Here is a 27,117-nt window from a genome sequence, read left to right as displayed (position 1 = left end):
GTTTGTTCGGCCACACACACAGGCCGAACACCTGGGAAATGACAACCTCATTTCTGTTCATTCAAGAAGCTTATTTTGAATTGCTATCCACTCAAACCCTGAGGTATTTTTTTATATGATGGTTTGTAATGCAAATCTTTTTTCTTCTTTTCTTTTCTGTGTTGGAGTCCGAGTCTAGGATCCTGAGTATTCTAGGCAAGCACTTGATCACTGAATTAAATCCGCAGTGGGATGAGGCCATGTGTTCTTATGCTTTATGCTTTCAGTTGCCTTTTAAAAACTTGAGTGCTATTTAAAAATCCATTCTGTTAAATTTTATAGGTGAGTTTGAATAGGTTATTCTGACCTGTTAGAAAGTTGTTCTAAAATGTGAATTCTCTATTTGCAGTATCTACAGACTTTTCGATCTTTGTCTTTGCAAAGTATGCTTTATCTTAATCAGAGCTAGACTCACAAAAGGACTTATTGAGAGCCATTTGCAAGTTCCTTCCAATTGGGAACAGTTTTCTCCCACCACCGTATCCATCACAGTTGTCAGAGTACTAAGATGAACACTGCTGGACTCGGAAGACAGCCCAGTCAATAAGGAGTTTGCTGCACAAACATCAGGCCCCGAGTTCAAGCCCCAGAACCTGCGTTAAAAAGGCAGGCAGTGGTGATGCAGTCTTGTAATCCCTGGGGGAGGGGGTGACAGGCAGACTCCTGCTGCTCATTGGCCAGCCAGCCTAAGCTTATTTGGTAAGACATGGCAGTGAGAGACCTGTCTCAAAACTGGGGGATGGTGCCTGCAAAAACATCAACCAAGGTTGTCTTCTGGACCCTGTATACATACTCACACACGTGCCCTCCAACATACATGTGCATCCACACAGAGAAATGTACACACACATACATGTACTTGCATGCGTGTGCGCGCTCACACACACACCCACCAAAATAAAACAAACCAGATAGCATTGCCAACTTGTTAGTGAGCTCAGACATTCTCTGTTGATGCATTTTCCCTCATCTGCTATTTAGTGACCATATCAGGAGGTAAGGTTTGTTCTTAATGAATATGAGCTGGCAGTCTCTCGCTTTTTTTTTTTTTTTAATGCATAAACTATCTGTTGAGACATGTACTTCCTGGGACTTTATGTTAGATTCACAGACATCAACTCTTTTTCATAGTCTTCTTGTCTTTGCTTTTACAAAATAAGAACCTTTGATCTTGTTACATCTTTTGACCTTAGGCCCAGACTCGTGTCCTTTGCCCTGCAGAGATTGCTGCCAGTTTTTCAGTGTCATATTTTCAGGTTCCTATAGATTTCAGTGGAATATAGTAGAGATGGTCATCACTATCAATGAACCTGCCCGGGCAGGAATCCTGCCTATGAAGTTTCCAGCTACTTCTGTGGCTCTCTGAACTCACACCCCTTTTCTGAGGTGAGGATTAAGTGAGTTAGCTCTTAACTTAAGACTTAAACACTGCCTACAATGTAGCAGGCTCTCAGCAGCGTAGCTATAGTATTTGGAATGTCATTTGGTTGGGCCTGATGCCGTGTTTTAGAAATTATTTTCTTAACTGTCTTTTCTTCAGTTCCCTATTAACCATAAATACTATCTTTTTGGAGTTTGAAGACTGCATATTTGAGAAAAGAATGGGGTTTTAGCAGTAGAGTTAATCCAATTAGTTGGTGGTGACAGATTTTAATTGAACATCTTGGGTTTTTACAGCGATAAGTAACTTACTTTTCTTGAATGTGTTTTGGAATTGAGCTTGTTCCTTTTGCTGTTGTCTCTTCTGAAGTTAGTTTGCAAAGGTCACTCATCACTTGTCTGTCTGAAAACATTACCATGGTGGTGGTGGTGGTGGTGGTGGTGATGGTGGTGGTGGTACCAAGGGAGTAGTGGACCTTTGGGAAAGTCAGCTCCCCGAATCTGTAAAGCAAGGACTCGGGAAGATAATTCCCCAGGGGCAGGGCCGTCTAGGCACGCTGTGTTTCTGTAGATTGGTTGACACTGTATTTCAAGGTCCAGATATGAGGAACAGCGTAACCTGTAGGGTGATGGTCCTTGATTTCACAGAGGGAGCACTCAAAGCTGGAGGCATTGAAGTTCTCTCAGAGGATATGGGAGCCCTCCTGGTTCTGAGGGCTGTTACCGTGTATCTCACAGCATCTGCATTAAATCGGTTCTGGTGTCTTGTGCTTGCTTCTTACTAGTTAACTAATCTGTCCATGTTTGACAAGGCTCCTTCCATTCTGTGAAAAAAACAAATGACCTTGTCCATCCATCAAGTAGTTTTGGATTCCTGGGCACAATTCTCATGGAAGGCATAAGCTTGTGAAAGGGAAGCCTTGTCTACAGAGTAGAGCAGTCTCTCTCTCTCTCTCTCTCTCTCTCTCTCTCTCTCTCTCCATATATATATATATATATATATTTTTTTTTTCACTTAGGACCATAGTTACAGGTAAAGAGATCTCTCTTAGGGGCTCTCTCAGTGCAAGTGCAAAGTCACAGCCAAGCGGCAAGGTAGGCATAATTGATGGGAAACTCCTAGGAGGAAATACCAGGAGTGGGGGTTTTCTGACTAAATCAGCTTATAGATTTTTTTGTCAATGGCATGCCGGGGTGATCAGACACTGATGGTGGAAGACTAGAGGGTGACCGGGAATGAGCTGTGTAGAGTCTCCCTGACTAAGCAGGGTCCTGGATTCTTAAGAATAAGCTGGAAGATGGAGCCTAGTCATAAACAGGAGTCTTAGAGGGGAGCGTACTGTGTCAAGTTCTGGAATATTTCTGTCTCAAGATAGCTTCAATGACTTTTACTTTTCCTAGTCTCATCAATGCATTCCATGAAGGCTTTGTGGAGTCTGACCACAGATCTACCGGGACTGATACAACACTCACGAGATAAGATGATTTAAAAACAACCTTTCTGTTACTTTCTGGTCTCTGAGTGACCTTGGTTGGATGTTCTGAGCATAAAGTTCAGGAGGAATGCATGAGAAAGATTTCTAAGTCTAGACAGCCACAGAGGCCTCCAGCCTCAGGCACGCATAGAAGGAAGAAAAACAGCCACGGCTAAGCTTTGTTTTTCCCTTTTGGGAGGGAGGGAAAGAGAGGCTTAGAAGTTGTTAAACAAAGAGATCAGTTATTTCCCTATTCTGGAGAAGTAAAACATGTGGTATTTTTCCTTCTGTCATTTCCAGAGATTTCTTCAAGAGTCCCAAGAGAAGAGGCTGCACTTAAGGAGAGCAGCAACAAATTTGTTTGGCAGAAGGGACGGGTTTTCCTTCCTCTGCACAGAGCTGTCCTGGGAGCCCTTGTCTAAGCCTCCAGCAGGCTTGTCACCCCAGCTTCCTGAGAACCAGACAGCTCCTCCCCCAGGCATGCCTTTGTAAAGGAAAAAAAAAAACCCAACCCCTCCAGGTCTGCACTCCAAACCTACCCTGCACGGGGAATCCCACAAGCCCCTTTCTGTTCTCTCCCCTCCAACTCTCCAGAGGCCGTACATCATCGCGGTAACCTGCCTTCAAAATGGGCTTTTGTCATTTTCTGTGCTGGGATGGGCGCCAGCCTTTGCCGCAAAACCTCTGAGCCCCGAAGGAGCTGAACCAGCTGGTAAAGTCCCCGGGACGGGGACGTTTGAAAGTGAGATCCTATTTCACAGAGACTGAAGACAATGGTTTGATGTTTGAAAATGGAAGCCCTACCATTTCTGGTTTTAATTTAATGGAAAGGGAATTTCCCTGGGAGGGATTTTGTTAGGAAGGGAAGAAGATGAGCGTTCCCCCTCCCACCTTTCCCCCAGACCCCCTCCCCTCCCGGGCCTTACTGCTCAGTTTCTAGTTCCTTAAACATTTCACACAACGCCTGCTTCGCCTGTTCTTTGTTCAAGGTCTCAGCATCTGTGGTAAAGGAGGAAGGCAGCCTGGTTGAGGGGGAAAAAAAGGAACGCTGAAGAGCTAGAGAGACTAGAATCAGGCTCTCAGCCAGCGCCGCAAGAAAACATCACCAAGTTTCTCACCCAGATCTCGCTTGTACGTTTAATTAATTCATTCGTAGTTTGTGCTTTCGAGACAGGGTCTTGCTTTGTGGGCCAGGCTAGCCTTAAATTAATGAGCCTCCTGCCTGAGCGCCCTGCCCCCTCGCTCCCACTCCCCCACCCCCCCACCCCCGTCACATGCTGTTTCCATCTCATTGAAGAGAACATCTTCATTTCTTCTGCGGACTGATCCGTGAAGTTGTACTCACCATAGCTGTGTCCAGTGAACAAGCCTTTAGTCTCAGGCCTCAGTGGGCTGCTGCAAGAGAGCCTTGTAGTTCTATACCCAGCTGGACTATACAGGGGGAAGAAGAAAAGAACCGTTGACAGGATCCTTTGCCCATTCTGACGTTGTCTTCTCGGAAAGCCTTCATGCAGTCTGCCCTTTCCTATTTTCCTTAACTCATAAAGAAAGTCTCACAAGACGACACATCAGTATGATTTCATTTCCATTTTGTGTTAGTATTGAATTACAACAGAAACTCAGGGGCTCATTTAGAGCGCCCCTGTAGGTCGTTTATCACTTCCGCTCTGGTCTTTTTCTAGCAAGCTCAGTCGATTCTCTGTAACACACTTTACTGGGCGGTGTACAGCACAATTCACAGAAAAGCACATGTGCTGGTGTCATGGAAAGTTTTTTTTTTTTTTTTTTTTTTTTTTTTTTTTTTTAGAGGTCTACATATGAGCATCAAGGTGAAAAAGCAAATGGCCATTAGAGAAATTGAAAACCAGAACAAGTGCAGTGCGGTGGTTTATGTTGTAGTCCCAGCTATTCATGTAAGTTGTTCATAAGTTCAAGACCAGCCTTGGGCAAAAGTGGTGTACCCAGGGTGGCAGAGTCTCCTGGCTTTGGATCGGCTTGGGGTCTCCTGCTTTTTTTCACTTTGACAAAGCTATCCACGGGCTTTCAGATAGCCCACTTACTGGATTTCATGTCAGTGTGTTCTCCAAGGGACGCTTTAAAAAGGGGATGGTGTTATTTAACCTACACATGCAGACATGGGCTGTGTTAACTAAGCCACGTTGTGTGATCTCAGCATGTGGTGTACTAAGGACACTAACTTATAGTTGGATGAATTCAACCAGGTTCAGAGGGCCCTTGATAAATTCTGGCATAGCAGACACCGAGTTTGAAAACTTTATCCTGGGAAGCTCTTAAAAACAATGATTTTTATGTATCCTTTAAAAATTTTGTACATATATATTTATTATATTCATTCATCATTACTCCTGCCCTTCCCTTCCTATTGGCCCTTCCGCATCTCTCTCAAAGCTTGATGACCTCCCTTTTCTTTTTATTAATAACCACCATATGTGTATGCCGGGGGAGGGGGCATTCTCTGAGCCATAAGCAGCTACCAGCACCCACGCCTCCAAAGGAGACTGACTAGTCTTCTCCCAGACCTGCTCACCTGCCAATACCGCCTTTGCCAAGGGTGGGACCCCTTCTCCACTCATGATGGAATTTTTGGCTGGCTTGAAAGTTGTATTTACTTATTTGTTTTGGTGGAGCTAAAGATGGTGGGCTGTACATACTAAGCAAGTACTATACCACAGATCTAGCCCTAGCCTGTAAATTACATTTTCAAAAACATTATTATAAATGGCTCGTAGGCTTATGTTACATGTATAGTCATGTGAACTCCCATGCAGCAAGTTAAGACCCTAATTAGTAGGCGTGATGTAGAGCCAATGGTTTTGAAAAATGTATTCTAGAAACATCTGTTGATCCCAGGGCTCCACAGATGTACCTTGGGGCAGCTGCTTTGGGGTCGGTGGCGGAGGGAGGGGGAGGGGAGAGAACTACGAAAGTAGACATCAAGGCTCTTCCATAATCATCGGTCAGGCCCTCTTTTGTCTCTTTATACTTGGCCTTGCTCTCAGTTTGAAAAGTCACTGATTTTTAAAATATAATTCCTTGTCAGCCACTACCCTCGTCTACCTAGGATACTGATGTCAGAGTAAGAACCGTGTTTGGGCCTTGGTCCTTCCAGTGGTTTGAATTCTCCTCTTGTGACATGGCTTCTCTATCCCACATCTTCTGTAGTACAGGAGCTCCCCCAGCAACTGGCTGTTGGTCTCTATGGACACTGTCCTCCTACATGCAGTCTCTAATAGAGAGGGAAGAACCCTGGACTGTGACCTTGAGGCAACGAGTTCATTTAGGTTCCTACTTGTAGCTTCTTGTTTACTTCTGGTATCACAGAATATATATATATAAAATATATTTGAACAACATACATGTTTAATTATATTTTATTTCTGATTATGAATATATTAAGTGCAATTAGGAAAAGCTGAGGCACACAGGAAGTCAGAGCAGAACATCTGTAGAGCTGAGTGGACGTTAGCTTTGCCTTCTCTGAGAATCTTCCTTCATGGCTAGGGTAAGAGAGCCTCTTTGACCTTGGACTATCAGGCTGACCCTGCTCCTGGCTCTGATCTGCAGTCTTCGTTTCAGCACATGCTATCAGTGTCTTTGATGTTTGGGTGCCAGCTGAGGAAATAGCTTTTTCTCTTCTAGTTGTCACCTCATATGCTGACCCCGTGTGCTCGTCTCTTCTTGTTTGCCTTTCACCTTTCACTTGACAAATTGCTTCTCCCTCACTCTCCAAGTCTCTTTTAAGAGTTTTTTTTTTCTCATGAGAAGTAGTGCTGATGGAATCCTTCCCCTGCTTCCTAATTTAATTTTTGCTTTTCCTATCATTTGCCTCATTTCTCAGATGTCCTGGGGTTCATTACAACCAAGCGACAAACAAAACAGTTACTTTGGTTAAAAAAAAAGTAACAGAGTGTCTTACTGAGGATAGAGACTCTCAAAGCACCGATCTCAGGTTCCGTGATCTTCCTTCAGATGATGTCGCCTCTCACTGCCCTCCCCTCCCCCCAAATGGAAAACCAGGATCTGAGTAGACATTTTGACTAAGCTTGTATAATACATCGTACTCATTCTTGACCATTCAAATAATTCATCCCCAGTGCATTCTGGGAGCAGATCAGACTCAAGAGTGGAGTCTTCACTTGAAGTCTTTTCCACCCTAGGAATATGCATCAATGAGATGTTTTTCAACCTTTTTTTTTCTTCCACCTTATCATGTTTTCCAAAGCACTCTGCACTTTGCTTGTGTTATGTTGCTGGATTTTCTCTCCTCCCCATCCCCAGTTGGATGTCAGTTCTACAGGGCAGGGCTATTTGTCCATTTCTGCATCCTGCACTTGGTCTCATTCCCTCCAACTGTAGCTGGTACATAGTGGGTACCAACAGATGCAACAAAGGCAAGCAAGGTGGCCTTGTGACCTCCATAAAACAGATGCAAGGGTCAGTTTGCCTCAGGGTGAGGAGACGTGGCCAAGGTGTCCAGACTAAGAGAGCCTGTGTCTGTTGGAAGCACATAAGCTCTGCAGCTGCCGAAAAGATGCAGCGATGTCCGTAGCTCACGGAAACCCCGTGGAATTCACTTTATAGCTTTGTCTGTAGACTCAGATGGTTGCTGAAAAAATGCGTTTTGAGACTCCAGTATATGCAAATTGCTTTTAGATCCTTCAGTCAAATGACAGCCGTGAGCAACCGAGCACATGCTCTGTGCATTAGGGCAGTGTCTGCCTGCCTCACGGGCCTGTCAGCACTTACTCTGCTCTGCCCATCCCAGAGCTCCCCAGTGGCGTCTGTTCCTGGGAACTTGGCAGACAGGCTCCCTATGGGAGCCAACTTGATTTGACTTCACTCTGCTGACTGAAGCTCCAAGGCCGGTTCAGCCTGTTCCATGTGGTTGCTATTGCCTATCGGCTCCATTGCTACAATTTGACTGTATTTGGGTGTGGACTGTTGCTAATGCTTTAACTGTTGCTATTAATGTCCATGCTAGGCTTTTTTCCCCCCTTCAAGCTAGAGTCTTTTTTTTTCTTCACAACAGGGGTTGCTGAGTCCTGAAGAGTTAATTAGATCTCTGTGATAGGTTCTCACTTGTCTGTTTGCCCTGAAGAAGATTCCTGGTGACCCCTATACATCGTTGCCACTTTTTGGTTGATCTGAACACACTACAATTTCAGTCCTACAGTTCTAGTGTGAAGGTAGTATTTTGAAAACCAGGGGACCAGAGCAGACACGAAATTAGCAGGTAAGCATCTGTACTATGAAAGACAAAATCTTTTTCTCTTAAAGGCATGCATGCTGCTTACTCTATGGCAGCAAAGAGGAGTCTGAGATTACGTCACTGTACATGGCAGCATCTGTGAGTGTTTTCTGGAGATGGGAAAGACTGGTAGAGTTCTAAAGTGAATGTAACTCAGTGTCAGAAGGAGGGAGCCACGAGGATTCTCACAACCCTGCACATTTTTCCAAGACATAGGGGAGTGGAGAGTTTTAATCCTGAAAATAATTTGCAAAAATGGCAATGCATAATAAAATCGCAGTGGATCACAAATGATACATACGTTTTACGTTCTCTAGTTCTTTGTCAGTCAGAGTTGCACATACACTTATATTCACACAGTGGTTCGTATACATCAGCAGTTCTCAACCTGTAGGTTGTGACTGTTTTCCAGTGGGGAGGGGGAGAGGGGGTACTCAAATGACCCTTTTACAGGGGTTGCCCTAAAACCACTGGAAAACACAGATATTTATATTACAATCCATAGCAGTAGCAAAATTGCAGTTATGAAGTAGCAGCAAAAATTATTTTATGGTTGGGAGTCACCACAGGATGAGGAGCTGTATTAAAGGATCACAGTCTTAGGAAGGCTGAGAAGGCTGGTGTGTTGCAGTTAGTTTAAAGGTAGGGTCGGATAATGTTTATTATTAGCCTTATAATTGTCACGACGGTATTATCTAACCCACTGTCACAACCGATAAAGGTGCAGACACCTGATAGAGTTTTAGAATACTCTTATTTCACCTGGGGCATGGCAGATGTTACCTCTTAAGCTGTCTTCATCTCCCAAGCCCCCTGTTCCACCCCATCTGCTCTAATAATTTCTCTCTGGGCTGCCTCCCATCCATAATTCCACAAACACTTGCTTACTCTCTCATCTGGGCCGCTTTCCTCCATCCATGCTGATCTGGCCATGTGCTTCTCTCCATGCTAACCCACTGGCAGCTCTGTTACTGTCATCCTCTGATCTGTCTGCTTCCTCTCCTGTGATCCTTCTGTCCCCAAAGCCACACCTACCTTCCTTCAGCCCTGCCCAGGTACGGGCTTTTTTTTTTTTTTTTTTTTTTTTTGGTCAAGCAGGAATAATTTCTTAGGCACAACAAGGACAGGCATGTGCTCATCTGGGCAGCAATTAGATCTTGGGAGCCAATAACTAGCACCAGAATACAGCGCACCAACCCCCAACACTGCTGTCCTCTTTTCTGAGTGTAGCTCCACGTCTCCTCTTTGGAAACAGGTGAACACTGAGCAACTCTGATTGTACCTGTAGGGCGAAGCCTTGACCTGCCCATTGTGGGAGCCAACGCATTGCTCCTTGCTTTGGGTCTCTTATTATGAAGTTGATATTCTCTGCCGCAGCTGTAGGAAACTCAAATAAGACAGTTGTATCAAAATTGAGAATTATACATATTGTGTCAATAAAGATATCATGCCTGGGGGCATAGTTTGGTTAATGCAGGATGGAGGAAGAGGAAGATGGTCCTGCCTCTCCAGTGTTCAGGACAGTGTCTGGAATGCCTAATCACTGCCATTTCTTTTCTTTTTTGGGGGGTTGGGTTGGGGTAAGGTGGGAGGGAGTCTTTCCCTAAGTAAGGATCACACAGAGGAGAAAATTTACAAATAGAAATCATTATTTTTCTTGGTAAATCTTGATAAGTACCCACTCATCTCATTTTCTAAGACTGTATTTGACTATTGCTAAAGCTCCAGGCCTAAGTGAGGCTTCTGACGTTGTTGCTCTTGAGTCTCAAAGGTACATAGTCATGAGCAGGTGAGAGAGACAGGAAGAAAACAGAAAGACAAAGCGAGGCTGGCCTTAGCAGTGAGAGAAGGAGGCCAGCCCTGGGGTTTCCCAGAGGCAGGAAGACTTGGTGGATGCCCACTCTGGGGAGCCATAGTTTACTCTCAGTAGCTTTGTTTACTCTAGATAACTACATTAACAGTTTGTTTTCTATTGACATTAGAAACAAGAAATAGCGTGTGAAAGGACAGGCAGAAAAGCAAAAGAAGAGCAGCAGCCTAACTTCCTTTCTTTTCTTTTTTTTTTTTTTTCCCCTTTGAGACACTGTGTATCCTTGACTATCCTAGACTTGCTTTGTAGACCAGGCTGGCCTCGAACTCACAGCAATCCACCTGCTTCTAAACTGTGTCTGCCTAAGGAAGAGTACATGTACAACACCCCAAGGGCAAGGAGCAAAGAATAAAGGCTGTTGTGGTAGTACAGGCTCGCCTAGGACAGCAGAGGTGTCCCTTATGTCTGATCACAAAGATGCTTCATTGCAAGGAGTTTAATGATGTATCTGTGATGGGACTTTGGCCAATTTGAGCAGAAAATTCAGGAAGAAGATAAAGAGGTGTTTCCTGTATAGAAGAAACAAAGAGTGTTGAGAGCATATTTTCTCTCTGCCTTTTTTTTGTTAAAGATGACATAATGATAAAATCTTGCTAGTGGTTGCTTAGGTATTACAGTCACTGTATGGTGGTTTTTACCCTATAAATGAAGAGACTATACCACAGGCAACTGCTTCTGTGGGCACACTTGAAATGTCTCTATGAAAGCAATATGGGCATTTTGCTTTGTATTATTTTCCAAACTCTCAGAGAGAAAATAAGGAAGTAAAACTGGGTCTGAAAGCACATCTTTCTTAGAGTTGAAAGGCTGTATGTTGCAGTTTTCCTAGTAACACTGGGCACTACTATCATTCCTTAAGAGTGGCTTCACCCTGTTGGTTTTCATTTATTTAGAACTTAGGGCGAGGCTCTGCACACAGCAGTGTCCAGTGAACAAAACGAGCCATTTGACAGTTTCTGAGTCAAAACCACACCCTCGCCTCTTTTATTCATTATATTTTTTTTGAGAAGAGTATGTGTCACCAAAGTTACTATAATTTAGCCTCTTGGATGAAACTTCTATCACCTTTATGCTTCCCCCCCCCCCCCAGCAGGAAGAATGTCAGTGAATTGAATTAAAAGTTGAACGCTTTAATCATGTGCATGTCGGGGCAGTGCAATGGTTAGATCTTGGTGGTCATCTTGGTTGGTTAAGAGACACCTGGAAGATTTATAATGCACACCCCTGGCACTGTTCAACTAGTGCATTTCTACAAGGGATTAGTGCCTGGGAGCTCTGACCTAATTGGTGACTCAATCCACTGAGAGATTCAAAATCCGAATAAACTCCTGGGATGTGGCAGTGAGGGTTGGCTGGAGAAAGTTGTCACTGGAGTTTGACTTTGGAGGGTGCTTTTGGCTGTGGCCCCTTCCTGTTGCTTCTTTTGTTTCCTGCTGTTGTATGTGGAGCCGTGTTTCCACACTACCCTGTTCCTCTGCGGTGTTCTACAACCTGTGAAGCTATGAGATGGACTAAATCCTTCTTCAGTTAAGGTCTTGCCTAAGGTACTTTGTCACAGCAATGAAAGGCTGGATAGGACAAGAGGAAGGACAACTACATTTTTCTTTGAACTGATTGGTTGCTTTGGTGCCACATGGATCCCATCAGCTTCCCAATACCACAATATAATAATAATAATAATAATAATAATAATAATAATAATAATAATAATAATAATAATAACAACAACAACAACAATAACAACAGCAACAATAATAATAAATCTTCATGACAACAAATTGCCATTAATTAGTTCCTTAAAAATTATTTTTCATGGCTAGGCCATCCAGCTTCATGGCGGGTGGTGGCAGGCACCACCATGATGAGCAAATATGTGATGGCGAGATGGGAAAGATAGACAAACAGGGTGGTATGTGTTCTATAGCGAGGCGCAGAACTGGAGACTTGCAGCGCCAGGGAGAACCAGGCTGATGTGAGTGGTTTGCACTGCCACATGAGACCATAGCCATGTCCTTGGCCTGTGCTGCCTCCAAAGGCCTTGTCTCAGTATGTGGTCCTACTGCAGCCAGGGGTCCATATTCATGGTCTGTGCCATCTGTGGTCCTACTGCAGCCTGTGGTCTGTGTTCATGGTCTGTGCTAGAAACCAAGTGGAAGCCAGTGATTCCTGATCCTGACAGTAAAGAGCAAGGAAGCTCCTTTCACAATGATACTGGTGGTTACAGATGCATAGAGGGGGAGGTGGGGACATGGAAGGCTTCTGTGACAACCCTTATCCCTAACCCCAGCCCTCACCCCACCAAAAGCATAGCAGCCTAAACAAGAAGCCATCAAAGAGAACTCTTAAAAAGTGTGATAAGGATGGTGAAGTGTAGCTTTTCCACAAAAGGTGGGGGTACAGGATGGGAAGGTTTCGGCTCTATTTAAGGGCCTGGCCACTGAGAGTTTGACCATGCTCCAGTGAGTATACAGATAACACAAACTGAACTTTTTTTCTTTTAATTTAATTTATTTTTTGATGGGGAGGTCACAAGGGTGGAGGGTAGAGATGGACTGGGAAATGAATGTGATCCGGGTGCATGATGGGAAATATTGAAAGAATAAATAAAATTATTATGATGGAAAAATTATTTTTCCTGCTGGGTATGGTAGTATATGTCTAATATCTACTAAGCACTAGGGAAACCAAGGCAGAAGGATTATGAGTTCAAGGTCAATCTGGACTATACAATGAAGTCTTGCCTTAACTTCAACAACAACAACAACAGCAGCAGCAGCAACAACAACATCCTTCTTTTAACTTAGCTGGAAACCATGAAATGGCTTCAATGTTGGCTTAATTGTTGGGTGGCTCCTATCCCAGAGAAGGCATAAATCATCTGGCAAGAATATACTGTTCTCCCACCAGAAGGCTGACTGATGCCTTCTCTGTTTGCATGGGGAAGTCTCAGCATGACTTCTCCACTCTTAGACGGTTCACGACCCCAATGCCCCAAGCCTAGGGAATGGTGCCGCCTCCATTGGGTCTGCATTTCCCTTCATCAGTTAAGACAATCAGAGCAACAGATTGGCCGGACCAACTTGATGCAGTCAATCCTTCATTGAGGTTCTATTCCTAGGTATTGCTGGTTGTATAAAGTTGACAACTGAAACTAAACACGGCAGTAGTTTGTCCCTGCCTTGTTCATTATCTAGCTCACTGGGGGAGGGCGGGATGGCGGGAAGTAGAGTGCGCCTTTCATACAAAGAGCCAGCACTATTGAGGCATAACTTACAGAAAGCAAAATGTACCTGTTGTAAAAATACACAGCAACGAGTTCTGGCCAATATCAATACACATCTAACTGCCACTCCAGTCACGACAGGGATTGTTACCGTTATTGCTGGAAGTCCCCTAAAGTCCTTTGCAGAAAACATCGTTCTTTCTTGCATAGACTTCTCCTGGCATGCTTTCTGTTCCTATTGTTGGAATTGTGCGAGGATTACAGAGACGTGGAACCCCACAGCAGGTGCATTTGGGCTGTGGCCTGGGTGATGCCAATAGCAAATGTGAGCATGCCCTATGCTCAGTTCTACGCCATTCCAACTTACAATGCAGTGTGAGTGCTCTTTTGCGTCTTGTTCCTTTTGCTCAGTAATTCAACCCTTTTTGTTGCTATATAGAATTCCATGTTATAAATCTGCAGCAGCTTATTTATATACTTCCTTTTCTCAATGGGCATAAGGGTTGTTTGGGCTTTTGGGTCTAGAACTGCTCCGATCACTGGATTTAAGTATGTAGTTTGGTGAACATATTTCATCTGGGCGAGCAGGAGTAGCATTGCTTGATCATGTGGTTCTGTAATCTAAATGTGTTACCCAGGAAGCATGTGTTCGAAAATTAATCCCCAGTGCAGTTGGTCTGTTGGGAGATGTTTGGATGCTATTATGAATAGATTAATGCCACCATAGAAAAGGTTTGTTGCTTGGATGTCCTCTCTTCTGCTTTCATGCCGTGTGAAGGGCATGAAGTTGTTTTGCCTCTCTCTTTCCTCCATGCGTCGATGCAGGAGGGAGGCCCTCACTGGACTCCAAGGGGCTGAACTTTAACCTAGCCTTTGGAGCCATGAGAGATACCTTTTTTCTTTATAAATCTATAGCTGTGGCATTCTGTTTTAGCACTGAGAGAGGACTGTACCATTTAGTAACTTATGAGGCTGTTGAACTGTTTTCCGTGGTGGATCCAGTACACCACAGCTTTGTCCGACACTGGCTGTTGTTAGCCTTTAACTGGTCAGTACAGTAACTCTGCGGCAACACCTTATGGTTTTATTTCTATTCCTGTGGTGGTCAGTAAAAGCATCCACGATTCTTCTAGCTCTTTTGAAATAGGCAGTTCAGGACAGTTGCTGCACACACCCACTTGCCAGACATTATTTCTCCTTCAACTCGATGTTTCGTGCCAGAAGAGGACACAGGTCTACATGACCCAGCATGTGGCGCTCTGCAGGGCACTGAAGCAGGTCCTAGGATGGATGACTTGGAGCTAGGAGAGGAGTAATCCAAGCCACTTTCCTGACTGTAGCGTCTTCCTGACTGTAGGTCTCTTGTCGTCGTCGAACCAAAGCCTGGGGTCTTGCATTTGGCTCCACTACTTCTTGCAAGACAGCTTTCTGTGTGATTCACTGTTCACACTGATGCCTCTTCAGGAGCTGACTGCGGAGTGCCCCACTTCACTCCACCCCTTGATTCAAGGGTTTCTTTCTTTGGAGGAATTCTTTTTGGGTTGAAGACTTTATGATTTGTGTTGCTTTCTTTGTGCTGAGACAGTGCTTTACTTTATAAGCCAGGATCGTCTCAAACTCATGAAAATCCTCCTGCCACAGCCTCCTGAGTGCTAAGATTACAGTTATGAACTGCCACACATAGCTTATGCTGTTTACTTTATCATTAGAAATTGTTCATAAGGGCCACGTGTGATCATACATGCTTTTAATTCCAACAATTAAAGGTAAAGGTAGGTGGATCTCTGAGTTCTATGCCAACCTTGTCTACACAGTGAGTCCAGGCCAGCCAGAGCTACACAGTGAGATCCTCTTAAAAAATACCACAAGAAAACAACACAAAATTGCTTATAATATTCCTTATGTATCTCTTATACTTTGGATAAAATCTGTAGTCATGTAGCTACTCTCATTTCTGATAGGGACAATAAAAATTATGCATATATAGGTATGTGTATAAAGCTTTTAAAATCTCTTTCTATATAGATACATAAATCTGGAAAGGAGATAATACAATTTTCACTTTGAAGAGCCAGGTTTTGGCTTTATTAATTTTCTCTAATTGTTTGCTTATTATATAATGGAAATATTTCTATTTCTCTTATTTCCTTCCTTTCTCTTAATTTCCATTTAATTTGCTCTTTGTTTTCTAGTGCTTGGGTGATGCTGTAGATCACAGAGTCTAGACTTTTCTTTCCATGCATTTAAATGCAGGCATCTTCCTGCAGTGTTCCCATAGCTACATCTGACAAGCCCCTGATGATGTGTTGCATTTTATTCCTATTCAGTTCAATGAAAGTTTTAATCTCTGTTTTGCCTCATTCCTGGCTTGTTTATAAATTATTACTTAACTTTTAAACATTTGGGTTAAATTTCCAGGTGTTATCTTATTATTATTTTTGTTCAATTCTCTCTTATAGCCACACTTCATAATCTATATAATGACTACCTTTTTGAATTTATTATAATTTGCTTTGTAGCTAACGTGGAATTGGTATATAATGATGAATGCATAATAAGCTCTCAGTTGGCTGTTATTGGGTAGAGGATTTTATAAATATAAATTATGTTGAGTTGGGTTATAGTTTTAAAAGTGTTTTGTCTATTTGTCCCATCAGTTACTTAGAAGCAATTTGAATTTCCCAAAACTTTTAGATATAGATTAAAAAATAACAAGGTAGGAGCTGGATATCGTGCCATTTACCTTTTATCCCAAACACTAGTGCCTAGTCAGGCAGAGACAGATGTATCTCTGTGAGTTCAAAGCCAGACTGATATATATAGAAAGTTCTAGGACAGCCAGCCCCCCATATGCGTGAACATGCACACACACACACACACATACACACACACACACACACACGGGCACACACACGGGCACACACACATGGGCACACATATACAGGTGTGCACACACACATATGTGCATACCCACATACATATGCACACACATATACATACACTTGCACACCCTCACACATGTGCACATACACCCACACACATGTACACACACATGCACACACATGTACAAGGCCACACACATACCCACATCCTCACCCCACATACACACCCACACACACATGCACATGCACACTCTAAGATATGAAGAAGGCGTAGACTTGATTTCTGTTCATATTTTAGTATAGAATTTAAATTATGTGCTCAGGTAGAAAACAGGAGATGTAGTTCCTAACTACATCCACTTAGCTAAATAATAGGCTTCTATTACTTAAAAGGAAGAATATTATTATAGAAACCAAGAAAAAAATCACCTCCATCAAGATGATTACATAGCCGCCTACCTGGGGACAGACCATAAATTACACAGAAGTAGAAGAAAATGTTCCTTAGTGTAGGACGAAGCTGTTGGGTGGTGGGATTTTAATGCGCTGTGAAATTCACACACAGGTGAATTAATGAGGCATTCCTAATTCATAGCCTATGGAAGGAGTGTGCTAATTGTAGGCATGAATGCAGTATAGGTAGTATACAGCAAGAAATTCATGCTTCCAACGCAGTCACTCGGGTTCTGAGCAGAGAGATACTACACAGGAAGTGGTGTTGGAGGCTGGCCCCTCGAATAGTAGACAGCCCCAGGTAAGACGTGACCAGTGAGGCTGGGGGCTGTGGCTCTGTGGTATAGATGTATGAAGCCTTGTATTTTTCTTTCGCACTGAACATGAGACAGCTAATGATTACACCGCGAGTGAGTCACAAGCACTGAGAGTTCACATTCCGTCTCTCAGGGAGGCGTGGTCTCGGTTAGCTGAGGCCCGAGGGAGGAGGGATGGAAAAAGGAAGGGCAGCTTCTCCTTGATCTACGCATTCTGGCTGGGATTCAAGCCCCATCTCCCTTTAGACCTGCACAATGAAGCCAAAACTCCACACACGAGTCATCTGTGGACTTTGATTTTGTTTCCCAGAGCTAAATTCAGTTTCTTCCTCTTCCCCTCCCCCCCATTCCTTCTCTCATCGTGCCAGTTGATAGAAAACATTTAGCTATACAGTTAATATAGGAAGATGGAAGGAACAGAGGAAAGAAAGGATGTTCTATTACCCAGAAAGCCATGAAACAAATACACCATGACAAAAAGAAGAGATGAGAAAAGACACACGTGTGCTCTGTCTTATTTCTGTTTCCCTTTCTTTGCTCCTTGTATTATTTTAACCCTAACTAGAAATCACATGATTGGGTTGTGTGTTTTCCCTTCTCTACGTCCTAAGCTGGTAAAGACTGCAAGGTGAGTAGCTCTTGAGGCCAGGTAATGATGCCATAGGAAGCAACGAGACTCTACCACTGCACTTCTGAGCTTAGTCTCAAAGCAGAAGTATTCCTTTCATGTGCTCTCTGGTGGTCATTGTGTGGCTTTTAGGGAGTGGACCTTCTTCTAACTACTACCAGATCACAACAAGTTCTGATGTGCGAACATCAGGAGCCGTGACCTAACGGAAAGGGATGCCTTTGCTTAGTCCAGCTTTATTTTGTTGGTTTGTTGGTTATAGATGCAGAACCACCGTGGTTCTGCTCAGCTGGCTTTCATTACTCAAGCCATGTGAGGAAGCAGAGTTTTCTGCTTGCTTTCCAGTCCTAAACCTCAAACTTCTGGTGCTAGTAATATATATATATATATATATATATATATATATATATATATATATATATATATATAGAGAGAGAGAGAGAGAGAGAGAGAGAGAGAGAGAGGTCTTTGAAATGCTGAATTGATTGGAAAAGGTGGGCTACTTTAAAAGAGGACCCTTCTCATAGTGCCTCTGAAAGAGAATCTCCATGTTGAGAATTGTTTTTATCAAAATCTCAGCCATTTGATTTTACCAATGAAGACTCAGGAGCCAGATGCTGGGGGTGAAACCCTGCCAGCTCAGAGAGGCAGAGAAAGCACCCAGCTGACCTTTCTACTTAGCCGACATCCCAAAAGGCTAGCTCCTTCCCCACACTGTCTCTAAAACCCTCAAACTGAATCTCTCTCCCTTCTACTTCCTGTGTGTCTCTCTGTCCTCCTGACTTCCTCTTACTCTCTGTGTTTTTTTTCCTATGTTTACTCCCCATCAGCTGGTTACTTGCTCTGCCTCTTGACTTATGGTTGACTTTATTTAATTCAAGTAGAGAGCTCTTGGATTAACGGTGTGTGCTAGGGCTGAGCCACACCACAACCAGAGACAGATTTTTTTTTTTCAGTAAACAATATAATCTCGGGATTCACAGTATGATCACATGCCCTGTCACCGAGAATCAAAATTAAGGAATCATTTCCCAAGTCAACAACTGTGCCCGTGATGCCATGAGATTTGATTCAGTTTATGAGATAAAACATCTTTTAACTTTTTCTTTTTTCTTTTTGGTTTTCAGTACACCCCAACCACGGTTTCTCCACCCTCCACCCCTCCCAGGCCTCAGCCCCCAGGTCCACTCATGTTCCATTTCCCTTTAGAGAAGAGCACCCCTCCCAGGGATGCCAACTGCACACAGCAGAACAAGATACAGGAAGATAAGACACAAACCCTCATATCAAGGCTCGATGAGGAAACACTGTAGGAGAAAACGGTCACAAGAACTGGTGAAAGCATCTTTAAAGAGTGATTAAGAGAAAAAGCTTTTTCAACTCTTCCCAAAACTGAAGTAACTGTAAAATTGTAAACCTGGCTTACTTAGTGATGGTAGTACTCAGGTGGTGGTTTTGTTTTGCTCTGTTTCGGGATGTTAATACTTGCCTCAAATTTTACATTATGGTCAGCTTCTTTTTCACATTAAACTGTGGAAAAGGAAGCAAGCACAGATCACGTGTTATGCCATCTATATCCCCATAAGTGTTTGAAATGTATATGGTAGCCACAGAGAGACAGCGCCGCAGGCCCCATGAAAGCTGCGAGAAGAGGAAAAAAAAAAAAAGGTCTCAGAGTTTATCACTGCGGTGCCCAGAAGAATAAGACACCAGGGCAGGCCAGAGATATCCCACGAGGGAGTAGGAACCTGAGTGTGCGTGTGTGCTCCCTGCCCACTGTTTGTCACCACGAGACTCCTTTACCTAGGAATATAATTAGCCACTAGGGACATATGTCAATCTATCTTTACAGAGGGAAGCCTGGTAACACAATCTTGCACTAAGATCAGTCTTAGTTTAAGCCTTTGCTTCGCCATTTGTGATGTTTTTTTCAGAGAGTGATTTAGACTCCCACTTTGATGTCCTCATCTGTGCTGTGGATGATGGGGGTGATAGAACTTAGCTGGGAAGTTCACATGGGAGTATTGTGAAAAGTACTCAGTACCCAGGGAGATTGGCCCATCCTTCCGTATTGCCGTACAACTAATAAGAGTAAGAGTTGGGATCAGCTTAACTGGCCCATCAACAGCTAAATGGATAAAAAAAAAAACGTGATCCATATATACAATGCTGTTCCATTCATCCATAAAGAAAAACAATAACTGCAAGAAAAACTAATGGAACTAGAAATCATGTTAAGTGAAAAAAAGCAAGGTTCAGAAAGACAAGTGCTTCATGTTTTCTCTCACACAGAGAACCCAAGTTTAAGTGTGTGTGTGTGTGTGTATGTATGTGTGTGTGTGTGTTAAAACTAGAAAAGAAATCATGGCAGCAGAAAGAGAGATCTTAAGTGAGAGGAGAAAAACACACCTGGAAGCAGATGGTGGGTTACTGGGAAGGCAGCAGGGACGGGGTTTAGGTGAGGGATAAGTAAGATGTATGTGTAAAATATTATAACAAAACCCATCACAGCATGTGATAACTAACTTAAAGCACTATTAAAAATCCCTCCCCCCTCCCCACAAGAATACTGTAGACTGCCTACAAACGCACTGCTGCAGAGTGGGTGCTTAATAAACGCAGCTATTGTCCAGTGTGTGAGCTGGTATTGTTCCCTTTTGTCCAGGCACCCACTAAGAAACACAAGTTAAGTGGTCTTCAGTGAGTCAGCACTGGAGCTGACAACGCCTTAAGCATCAATGGCAGTGGGCTGTGTTTACTTGCCCTAAAGGGAATAAAAGCTGTAAGGGCTATTTTAGGACTATTTATGCTTGTCAGCTGTGACAGAAAGTACTGTACACAGCGGAGCGTGTGGGATCCACGAGGCTGCTGTTTCTGAGAAAGAAATGTCTAAGTGCACGTGAGCTACAATTAAAAATCATTCTATGTGCATTTGAGTCTTTAGACCGCATCTTGAATATTGCTGATTTAGTGTTTCCTTCCTTTGTCCTCTGTCTGCCTTTCTCCTGTGTGTGTGTGTGTGTGTGTGTGTGTGTGTGTGTGTGTGTGTGTGTGTTGGGTAGCCGTTGGTCCTTCCCACCTACTTCCTTGAGTGTAAAACAGGAGTTCCTTTGTTATTATCTTAAGCAAACATGCAAGGCACTACATTTCTTGTCAACTTTCCTCATCCAAGGCAGCCTACTACCTCTCCGAAAGTTCTTCTGCTCCATTTGCCCCCAAAGAGAAAAGCTGGAAGCCATGAGCACTCACTGGCCAAGTGGTTGAGAAGGCAATCAGCTAATACTGTGAACTAGGAAAAGCTCATCGTGGACAGAGCAACACTGGCTCTGAGATTTGCTGGGTGAGTAAGTGTACCAAGGAGAGGCAGGCCACAGAGACGAGAAAGGTGGTTTCCTACTGGGAGCCTTGGGACACTTTATGGTTTTCAGGTGGAAATAATTCTGTGCATAAGAGGCCAAGAATTAGGAATGCTTTCATGTAGAACAGAGTGGGAGAAAGTTTGTTAGTAGAATTGACTCTCCACTAAACCTGGAGTGATTGAAAGTACCATCCATCCGTCCTCCATCTATCCATCCTCCATCCATCCATCCATCCTCCATCCATCCTCCATCCATCCATCCATCCTCCATCCATCCATCCATCCATCTATCCATCCTCCATCCATCCATCCATCCATCCTCCATCCATCCATCCATCCATCCATCCATCCATCCATCTATCCATCCTCCATCCATCCATCCTCCATCCATCCATCCATCCATCTATCCATCCTCCATCCATCCATCCATCCTCCATCCATCCATCCATCCATCTATCCATCCATCCATCTATCCATCCTCCATCCATCCATCCATCCTCCATCCATCCATCCATCCATCCATCCATCTATCCATCCTCCATCCATCCATCCTCCATCCATCCTCCATCCATCCATCCATCCATCCATCCATCCATCCATCCTCCATCAATCCATCCATCCTTCATCCATGCATCCATGCATGCACTTGTTTGTCCATCTACCATCTCTCCTTCGTTGGGGAAGGTCAGCCACTTTGCTGCATCCATACAACACCCCAAAGGAGAGAGCAAGTGTCCCCGAGTTGTGAAGCCTGACCCTCTGAAGATAAGCTTGTTTACTGTCCTGCTTTGCACTTGGTAGAGTGACGTTTGTACGTAGGCACAGACAACTTGTGATCTGTAACTAGTTCTCCTAGCATCTCACTGTGTGTAGCTGTTCACAGAAGATTTTCTTTGAAATTACTGAAAATATTCTAGCAAGTGGCTAACCATATGAGCACCTTAAATGGACGTCCCACCTTTTGTAAAGTGGAGGCAAAGCAAAGATGCCTCTAGAGACATTTCCTTGATGACCAGCCTTGGGTCCTCAGCCCAGACCTGCAACAAGCCTAGTGTGGATCCAGCTTCAAACGACATATATCCCTAGTGTCGTGGTGTTTACACCCTAGCTTACCTCTGCTCAGGAATAGCCAACACGTTTCAAGGCTTTGTGTTTGTATTTTTTTCTTCTTCTTCTTCTCAAAATAAAGCTCAACTGTCTTTATCTGGTATCTGAGGTCTTCTCTTCTATGAATCTTGTTCTCCAGATGAGCAGAAGGACTGTCATTGGCATCGACTGGTCCACAAATTCCAGTTCTTTGTTTTCAGTCATTCTCATTTCCATTTGGAATGCCTTTCTATACAGCAGTTACTACATATCTTAGTAGATTAAAAAAAAAATAGCTGTCTGCTTTCCTCCCATTCATGAAGTTTGCCTTCTGCCTTTCGTACTTAAAACAGCGATCTTATAATAAGATCACGCACAGACCCTTGTTAAATATACATCCACACACCCTACATGTAACACTAATAATTACAGACGAGGTCATGAATTTGAGGGTGAGTGAGGGAGGCATGGAAGGCCTTGGAGGGAGAGAGAGAGAGAGATGGAAATTATGTAAATATGGCATTCATGTATGAAATTATTGAAAATTAAAGAAATTAAATAAAACAATAAAATTAGATAAACTTTCATGCCATACCTATCACTTGCTATTTTGGTTATAGCTAATTTTTCCACCAAAATCTTTTAGGCTTATCTTATTAATTACTCAAACAATTATTTTCCTATGTTTCACGTAGGCTTGGCTTCAAAGAAACAGAATCATAAGACATTTGAGAAATGCCAATTTACTTTTTAATCTGTTTCCAACAACAAAGGCAGTTTCATCAGACAAAGCTTTTAGTCAGTAGCGGTGACTCTGAGGCCAGACCTGGGCATTCTGGCTAAAATGCTCCCTTCAGCCCTGACTCTAGTTCACCAAGGAGCACAGGAGACAGTAGCTTGACTTTTGAATACAGAGAAAACCCTCAGATTAGAACACACCCTTGAGTTCCAAGGTTAGCCTGCCATCAGTTCTGGAAATAAAAAACAGGCTTATGTGATCAGCATGGGAAGAGAAGGGTCTAAGTGGTGGGCGGGGCAGTGAGGGGGCGGGGCAGTGAGGGGGCGGGGCAGTGAGGGGGCGGGGCACTGAGATGATGACTTGCTTCTGCCTCCTCTTGGCTCCCATGAGGCTGTAGACGGTAGGTATTAATACCAATTTTCTTCCAGACGTAGGGAACTCAAATATCCTTTGTTCAGCCTTGTAATTTTCAGTGTGGCTCAATGGCTTTAACTGTAGTTTAGGCTATGACTGGAATATAAAGTTGCTTCTGCCTATTAATTTTAACTTTGTGTGCTTTTGTGTGCTCAGAAGCCAAAGTTTATGAAATCAGTGGGAAATTAGAAGAGGAAGGAAAGGCTCCTTTGCCAGGCGTTTTGATATATTTGATCCCCCAGAGTGACTAAATATGCAGCGAAGACAACAGGAGTAGACTGCCAAGGGGCCTGTGCCTTGCTGCTTCCCTCCCCCTGAGATGGTACAAAAGTCTTTCTTTCCTAGTTGAGGGTAATAATCAAGAAGTCTTTATTGTGTGGTTAGTGAAAATCTGAAGTTTCTCAAGGGGCGTATTTGTTTCTCTGAGTTTTGCTGACAATCACTGTCATGCTTTGGTTCTTGGTTTGAACATGAACTTTGCATGGCAAATGCTTGCTGTCCTTTAGCATAATACATGTGCCGGGTAGCGATGACTGTAGTGTGGAGACAGTAAGGGCCGTGCTCACACTGTTAAGGGTTGAGGGGCAGTAGATAATGATTTCAGTGACTAGTGGTTGGAAGAGACTGTGAAAGGCTCACGATGAAGGCAGGTCACACTGCCCACTTAATAAAGCTGCATTAGGAGGTGAATCATGTAGCTGCTTACTTGATATTTGGGTGGTCAGCTAAACCTGCACGTATGGAGGAATAATAGCTTGATGTTTTCCTCCTCAGTTAGGCTTCTTGTTTCTTACAGTTCCAGAAAATTGGCATGGGTTAGTTTAATCAGAGCCCATTTGTTCAAGCATTACACACTTTCTTTAATGCATTATATAAACCTCACATCTTCAGCTGAACGCGAATTTGTAGAGGTTAAAGAAAATAGTATATAATTTCTTTATGGAATGAAGCCAACACTTGCCATTTGTTTGCTCTTTTGAGATGTGATCAGCTTCTTCTGAAAATTAGAAACAGAGCTTTCGGTTAGCTCAGAGTGTCCTAGGAAGGGGTCTTTTCCACACTTCTTGTTTTTATTTTTCGTAGAGAGAGAATAAATTAGAGATGTTTTCCTAGTGGACTATTGCATGTTTCTTTCTTTCTTTCTCTCTTTCTTTCTTTCTTTCTTTTTTTTTTCTTTCTTTCTTTCTTTCTTTCTTTCTCTCATTTTCCGAGACAGTTTTTCTCTGTGTAGCCTTGGCTGTCCTGGACTTGCTTTGTAGATCAGGCTGGCCTCCAACTTGTAGAGATCGGCTTGCTTCCACCTTCTGAGTGCTGGGATTATAGGTTTACACCACAACGCCCGGCTGTGTTAATTTCTATCATGCATCATCACCTAGAGTACAGGGCACATTTGACTACCGATGGCTACTGCTGCTTCACCCTGTGTGTTAAAGTGTGTTGTTACTGAACTTGGTAATAGCTCTTTTTTTTTCTATTAATAATATAAAATCAACTTCTCTTCAGTAGGTTTATGGAGAGTGAATAAAATGAAAGAAAGAAGGAAAAAGTAGGAAATACATGAATAAAAATCTAAATGAATTGTTTTTTTATTCAGATATGGGGCTGATGAAAGGAAAAGAGTATATTCCACCACACAGTCTCTCAGGCATGGTGCTGTGCCTCAAGCAGTGTAGCTGACTAACTCTGGACTGAACCATCTGAAATTATGGGCCCAAATAAATCAAATATCAGGCATTTGTTATAGCGACGGACATAGGCCAAATTACTTTTGTTTCTTGTGTTAGTGGAAGAGAAATGAGATACATGAAAAGTGAAAGCCCATGGCCTGCAGACTCATTCTGTCAGAAGTGAAAATGTGCCCATCAATACCTTTCCTGGAGAATAAGACCTAGGGAGTGAGTCGTGTTTTCACTCCTGTCCGAAGAAGTCCAAGCCTGTCACCAAGGACGGCTAGATCTCCAAGATGTTCCTGCCTTAGGACTCAGTGATCGTGGTGCTGTGGAACCTGCTCATCACCAGCAAGTAGAGTAGAGGCCTCTCCTCTCTCTGAGAGCCTGCTCGCTGCCCTGCCTAGCCCTGCCCAAGAATGGAAATAAAGCCCTGTGGGTTAGAGATGTTTTCCTAGTGGACAGTTGCATCTTTCTTTCTTTCTTTCTTTTTTTCTGAGACAGTTTTTCTCTGTGTAGCCTTGGCTGTCCTGGACTCGCTTTGTATATCAGGCTGGCCTCCAACTTACAGAGATCGGCTTGCCTACTCTCCAATATGTTAGAATGTGACCCAGGTTAGAGACTAGGTCTTCAGGTTAAAGGATGTCACTAAGATTTGTCCTCATCGAGTATGCCCCTCCCCCCTTATAAACAGGTAGGTGTGGGGAAAGTACCTGCAACTCCATGGAAAGATCAAGGTGGATATGTCAGAGTGGCGCTTCTCCAGGCCTTGCAGGCAGCGGGATTGCTAAACAAGACAGAGAAGAAGCCGGGAACTGAGCCTCCCTTAATCTGGGAGACTCCTTAATTTTAGGTTTTTAGTTTCTGGAATAAATTGCTGCTGCGTGCGCTACACGACTGTGGTGCTGTCACGTTGTGAGGTCTCACTAGAGAACCCTGCTCGGATATAGCTTTAACCCAATAGAAAGTCGTTAATAGCTAACCACCTAATAAAGAACACTGGATCCCAGTGTAGCCCAGAGCCTGTCTCAGGGTGAGATTTTAAGCACCAAAAACATGTTCTGGGTTGACATACTTTAGTTAACAAGACGTGGAACTACAGAAGCTAAAGAGCAAGGTTAGTACTTTTAGAGACTTTCCCAGATCTACGGACTTTGATGGATTAGGTCTTTGTCTTCATTTGGGCAGGTGGTTCTGTCTATTCCTTGAGTTTTCCGGCCTGAATGGCTCCTTCATCATGGAGTCAGTTGCGCTAAGGACTGGGGGACTGTTACAATGGCAGCCGTAGAGAGCTGGTAACATCAGGGTAGGTTTGGATGTTGAGACTGTATTTAAAGGGGCCTGTGCTACTCTGCTCCAAACACAACCGAAGACTACCATTCCCCAAACGTAGAAAACAAATAAAGCTTGAGATAGTTCTTTGAAATGACTCAAAGGGCGTTCCCACTTGGCAATGTCTGAAATGAAACATTAATTTCCTCAGCTGCAGTAAGAAAGTTAACTAACCAGAACGCTCTTGCACTCAAACACCAATGGGGGTGTTTGTGTTTTGGTTTACCAGTGAGACTTGGGTTGTTGGAAAAAAAGAAAGAAAGAAAGAAAGAAAGAAAGAAAGAAAGAAAAAATCTTTCCTTAGAGTTGCCACTCTTGTTTGTTTGTTTGTTTTCTAGGTCACTAGGTCAAGCCAATCTGCCTGATTCACACCTGACTGACACCAACCTGCATAAACTAACAAAATTGCAGCCCAGCCACCATTGTGAAGTTATCTAATTTGTTATGCTGACAAAATCAGAGTGTGAAAGATGAGACAAGACTCTTGATGCCCCTGGAAAGCCATTAATATTACTTTCCTGAGAGAGTGAATGGAGAGGGAGCGGACTCTAAGCACAGCCTCATTTCAGCAATACCAGTGGCTAGAAATGCATGGATGTCAGCGTCAGAAATTTGGCCAGTCCAGTCCTCGCAAGCCTAGCCAAGAAAACGACTCAAGTCAGGTAATTTCTTTAAATTTATTTTTTTATGTTGGTCTCCTCAGATAAGATCTTTCTCTGTAGCTCTGGCTGGTCTGGTAGTTACTATACTACCCAGGCTGGCCTTGAGCTCCTAGCAATTGCCCCAACTCAGCGCTCAAGTGCTGGGATTACAGGTGTGAGCCACTGCACCCATCTGTATCAGGCACATTAAGGAAATGGTTCTAGTATGCTCAGCTTAGAACAAACACATGAGAAGAGTTACACGGACAGATAGAAGAAGGCAATGCCACGGTGGATGAGTAGAGGGAGGCAGGGGCAGGGGTGTTTCACAAGCTTGTGTTCCT

This window comes from Acomys minous, assembly GCF_964271855.1.
Source record: "Acomys minous genome assembly, chromosome: 11".
NCBI classification, from domain to species: Eukaryota; Metazoa; Chordata; class Mammalia; order Rodentia; family Muridae; genus Acomys; species Acomys minous.
Note: the sequence above shows the minus strand (reverse complement) of the source record.